Consider the following 5901-nt stretch of genomic DNA (forward strand, 5'->3'; position numbering starts at 1 on the left):
CCAGTTTCTAGCCCAGCTTACACCATGCAGCCCCGTGGTTCAATGAGCTGGGCAGGCGGAGTTGGCTCAGCTTTGCCGAGCCCACGGTACTCCTGATGCCTTGGTTTGAGGCCCAGCGAGATGTTACACTGGGCGGCCTGTCTGGTATCGTTCTGTGCGCGCTGAGCCAGGATGTTTTCCAGGTGTTTTCCAGATGTTCTCCAGGATGGGCCCGGCAGCTTTCGAGGACAGCGGAGGTGAACGGGATCCGCCAGCAGGTGGCGCCGCACGGCGGCCCGTCCCGCTCTGCTGGGAATGGAATGGAATGGAATGGAATGGAATGGAATGGAATATTTCAGTGGAAAGGGACCCACAACAGCTATTTGATCCACTTGCCTGAGCAACTCAGGGCTGACGGAGTCAGAGCCCGTTGTTGAGGGCACTGTCCAAATGCCTCAAGCACTGCCAGGCCTGGGGTATGACTGCCTCTCCAGGAACTGCTCCAGGCTTTCCACAAAAAAGTGCTCCTTGATGTCCTGTATGAACCTCCCTAGTGCAGCATTGAATGTTTCCCATGCCTGCTGTCTGGATCCTGGGGAGACAAGCTCAGCACTTCCCTCTCCATGTCTCCTCCTCACAGGAAGTGCAGAGTGCAATGAGGTCACCCCTCAGTCTCCCTCCCTCCAAACTAGACAAGCCCAGAGTCCTCAGCTGCTCATCACAGGATCACATGAATATGCAATACACAGATTTTTTTTGAGAAGTTTTAAATAATAACTCCTCAGGTTTTATTGATCCTGAGCCATCAACCTCTTAACATTGTTCACCTGTGACGACAGGAGTCCCTGCTGACCCCACAACATGGCATGGGATCACTGTGCCCTTACCCCAGGAAAGTGCATGAACTGGCAGCAAAAGGGTGGCCCTGCTGAGCCCCAGGAGACCATGTGAGACCTGAGGGTGCCCAACACTTCATCAGCACCATCCCTGGCAGCAGGACAAGGGCTCCATGTGCTGGCATATGGGACAGCTTGTGCCTGTTCACTGTGGTGGCCTCAGGACACCAGTCTGACGTCAGTGTCACACAGCTGCTGTTGGTGTTGATTATTTCCATGCTAGCACCTTATGGTATAACAACTGATTCTGCTGGTTTTACCCCAGTTCTGCTGCTGTTTGCTCACACACACTGAGGCAAAAGCACTGTGTGCCTGCAGAGTTCATTACCCAGCAGGGTCTCCAGGCTGTCAGGCACACACCCCACAGCCTGTGATACCTCTTGTCTGTGAAGAAAGCACAGCTGCTCCTCCGAGCACCTTCACCCCCTGAGAGCCCTGCAGGCAGCAAGAAGCTCCTCGGGCATGGAACGGAGCACACAGGCAGTACAAGCAGTACCTGTCAGTATGAGGAGCTCACACTTACCTGTGATGCAGGGGGCACCCCGCAGTCTCACAGGCAGGAGGAACAGAGCTTGCTGCCAGACTTGCACAGCTTTGTATCTTGCTCCTCTGTGATCTCTTGACCTTCTACTTTCCCAGGGCTTCTGAGCTTTCAAAGTACAGTGATGCTCAAGGTAGTCTGGGGATGACAGTGCCTTTTCTGACTTGTCTGTGTGGTTTGTCCCCATGGCACAAGGATCACTCCTTTTCTATAAAAATAATCTTTTACAAGGCTGTGTCTCATCTGGGGAGGAAAAGTGCACATCCTACCTCTGAGGTGTGGGAGGGAGGAAAGCAGGTAAATGAGTGTTCAGGGGATAGCTCGAAACTGACAGGGAATCAGGCCGTTTTCAGTGGTCCAGCCCTCCAGCTAATCTTGCACCAGCAGCATTTAACCAGCTCCTCTGCTGGAGGAAAGAGGGTGTTTGGAGTGATGGTGTTTGTCTTCTCAAGTCACTGTCACCTGTGATGAAGCCCTGGTCCCCTGAGGACGGCTGAACACCTGCTTACCCACAGGAAGCAGTGAATCCATTCCTTGTTTTGCTTTGCTTCATGCACACCTTTTGCTTTCCCAATTAAACTCATTCCAAGAGTTTTCTCAATTTTACCCTTCTAGTTCTCTCCCCAGTTCCACTGACAGGGGAGTGAGCTGCTGGCTGGAGTTAAACCTCGACAGGCAAAAGCCTCAGACCTGCCTTTGACACTTCTTGCAGTGCAAGGTTGCAGGAACCAAATACCACAAGGTAGTTTAGGTGGAGACTTTGCAGCACACGAGATAATATCAGGCTTTCACCGAACATGTGATAAGAGCAGGCACAACAGGCAGTTCTTATAAAGCAGCTTACATTTCCTTAATTACACACCAGCATATTTTGCTTCTCTTAACCTGCCCTAGTTTCTCCTGATAAAACACTCATTGAACTGTTGGGGGTGGGGTTTTTAAAATATTTTTCTTATTTACTATGTTGAGTAAACACCAAAGTGTGATTTATGGCACCAACACAGACTAACTTGGTGACACCAATAAATAAATGAGGTTCTTATATAGCAATGAAACAATTTTCATTTCACCCCAGTAATACTGATTTTAAAAAAGTCATTCCCTTCAGGTATATCATTCATATAGAATTCTCTCATCTGGTTTCATTACCAGTAGTTATATAAGTGTGCGCACGCGCGCGTGTGTGTGTATGTGTGTGTGTATGTATATATACATTTATATAGCAAATCATACATTCACCTTCAGATTTATTTATTCTTAATTAGGAGCTCTTCCAAGCAATGTGTTGACTGACATATAAATAACTCCAATCTCAAAGTACTCATAACTTATAAGTCAATTGCTCTGCAAATTAATGAATGTTCTCAGCCTGTCACAGGCTCAACTTGCAGTTTGAGCTAAACCTCTACTCTGAGATGAACTAAAGATAGGTGAGCATTGATCTCAGTTTCATTTTGGGGGGGTTTATTTCACATACTCTGTCTTAGCTGTGACATTCAGATAAAACACTGCAGCTTATTGTGAAGAAACCAAAACTTCAGATTTGCTGATCTTGTTTGTAACTGAACTGCCCTTAGCTCGTTCATTATCATAGAGCCCTTTATCTATTCCAATTTTTCACATGGGGAGATGAGTTAAGAGGGTTTGCTTGATACAATAGCTAAAGTGGGCATCCAGTGTATTAAAAATTCAGAACTTGCTCCTAAAACCCATGCACAAAATACACATTTTTGTCCCTGACAAAGTCAGAGGCTGGGAAAGCAGTCAGTGAATCTGCCTTGCTGAAAGGGGAGAGTTATCATTTACTCAAAGGCTGGGTCAGGAACTTTTCTGCCCGTTTTAGACAGTAGGAATCAGACAGCTGTCAGGTTATACACTATGGTTTTTCTTATTTTTCTGGGTTGCATGTATATATTTATTACCAGCACTTCCCAGGGATGGTATTTCATTTCCTCTAGAGTTAGGAGGTGTGTAGAAAACAGTGTCAGTGCTAGAAAAAAAAAAAAGCCTCAGAATTAAGGTAATAAAAAATCCCCCTGCAGATCTGTTTTCCCCAGCCCCACCAGAGATGTCTGCAAGACACCGGATAGCTCATTTTACACCACACATTCCACACTGCACAGTCTAGTGACAGGCAGGAAATTAAAGACTCTTTTCCAATCACTCTGTATATTTATGAGCCAGTTAACTTCCAGGTAGCAGCTAAATTCTTATATTCCCTAATATGTATGTAAATGCTTGTGTTTAATGTTTCAATAGTAAACTACACTGCCGTGAAAAACCACAAAACCACACCAAAATTTCTTCACTTTAATAAGACACGGGAATTTCCACAATTACATGTAGTTTACAGAAAGAGAGAAGTTCTGCAGCCTTGCTAATAAACTCTGAACTTCCTTGAAAGGATGACAAACGAACATTTAGAAGACTTCTGAGTAAGTTTTCCAAATATAGATATTTCAGAAAGGAAACATGATATGGGAAAGGGCATCCACATGAGAATTTCAGCTTTTTAATGTAGGGTTCTGGATTAAAATGAATAATAAATATATGACATGTTTTACATGTTTAGAAGGACTGGGGGAATGTAGGGTGAAAAGATGCAGTTCCTGTCCTTACACAACAGGTTTGTGAGTAAACCTAATGCCCAAGAAGCTGAGCATTTAGTCTTTCCTTGGTTTGTGAATGGTTATTTCAAGAGACTTTTGCCAAAGCTAAACTCCAGACACAAAGAAATTTCAGCTTCCAAGACAGAGATTATACACAAATCCTCCTCCTAGAGCAGAGCTTTTAGGTTCATCTTAGGTCACAGTAACTGATCTGTAATTACATGGCACTTTATCACAAAGAGAGGGGAGAAAGTGGAAAAAAACCCATTATGAATTCTTGCTGGAAAGGCAAGGGGTTGTGGGCAGTAGGTGGGAGACCTCACCATGTCCTGCCACTGACGGTGGGCTTTGCTCTGGCTGCAGAAAATCAGTACAGACTCCACAGCCCTCGGAGGTGTGACAGGGGCTGACTGTGCTCACACCTTTGTGTGCTGGAAATGAGGCAGTGGGCGCCCAGTGACATTGTGGCCCGAGTCAGGAGCAGTGTGACCACCAGGACCAGGGCAGGGATTGTCCCCCTGTGCCGGGCACTGCTGAGGGGCCCCTCAGGGCTGTGCCCACCGCTGGGCCCCTCAGTTCAGGAAGGACATTGAGGGGCTGGAGCGTGTCCAGAGAAGGGAAGGGAGCTGCGGAAGGGGCTGGAGCCCCAGGAGGGGCTGAGGGAGCTGGGAAGGGGCTGAGCCTGGAGAAAAGGAGGCTCAGGGGGACCTTGTGGCTCTGCACAAGTCCCTGACAGGAGGGGACAGCCGGGGGGGTCGGGCTCTGCTCCCAGGGAACAGCAGAGAGAATGGCCTCAACATCCACCGTGGGAGGTTGGGTATCGTGAGGAATTTCTTCACAGAAAGGGTGATCAGATATTGGAATGGGCTCTCCAAGAAGGCGGTGGACTCACTGTCCCTGGAGGTGTTTAAGGAAAGTCTGGACATGGCACTCTGGTCTAGGTGACATGTGGGGTTTGGTCCCAGACAGGACTCAGTCATCTCAGAGGTGTCTTCCAGCCTAACTGATTGTGTGATTTAACATTAGCCTGCTGCACCGGGTGAGGAAAAGTTTCCAGGGAAATAAAGTTATCAGTGCAATCACTGGAGTCCGGGCACAGCAAAGAAGCCATTTCCCAACCTGCTGCGCTGCTTAATTGCGAGGGCACTTCGGTCAGAGCGAGGGGAAACGAAAGCAAACTCCACCTGCCCGTTTTAATTAGAGACACATAGCACTGGCGGGGCTCTCGCAGCCGGGCACGGAGCGAATCCGGGCCCGACACTGGCTGCCCGTGAGGGTGTCCCAGCGGCGGAGGCTCCGAGCCCGCCGAGCCCCGGCCCCACTCCCCAGGGCGGCCATGGGGCTGAGGGCGCGGGGCCCGCCGGGAGCTGTAGGCGCGGCCGGACTGCGGCTCCCGGCACGCCCCGCGCCGGGCGGGGGCAGCGCTGCGGCAGCGGCGGGGCGGGCGCGGAGCCGCCCCGGCCCCTTTGTGTGCGCGGCCGCGGCTCCGGCGCCGCCGCCATCTTGTGCCGCCCGGGCCCGTGTCCGCCGGGGCTCCGCGGGGCAGCGCCGGGGCCGCGCTCCCGCACCGAGGGGCCGAGCGGAGCCTCCCCGCGCTCCCCCCAGCCCGGGGCCCGTCCCGCGGCCGCCGCTCGGCACCGTCCGCTGGGCGCCTCGTCTCGCCGGCGGAGCGCGGCCGCCCCGCCCCATCTCCCCGCCCCAGCCCGAGCGCTGATGCCGCCGCTGGAGCGGCCCCTGCCCGGGCCGCGGGCGTAGCGGCGGGCGCGGCCAGCGCCGCTCCCCGGGAGGGAGGCGGGCGCCCGGCGGGCGAGGAGCATCAGGAGAGCCAGGCCCGGCCCCGCGGAGCCGCCGCAGCCGCTGCCCGCCCCATCAGGCG

This window comes from Zosterops lateralis (genome assembly GCF_965231275.1).
Source record: "Zosterops lateralis genome assembly, chromosome: 14".
NCBI lineage: Eukaryota > Metazoa > Chordata > Aves > Passeriformes > Zosteropidae > Zosterops > Zosterops lateralis.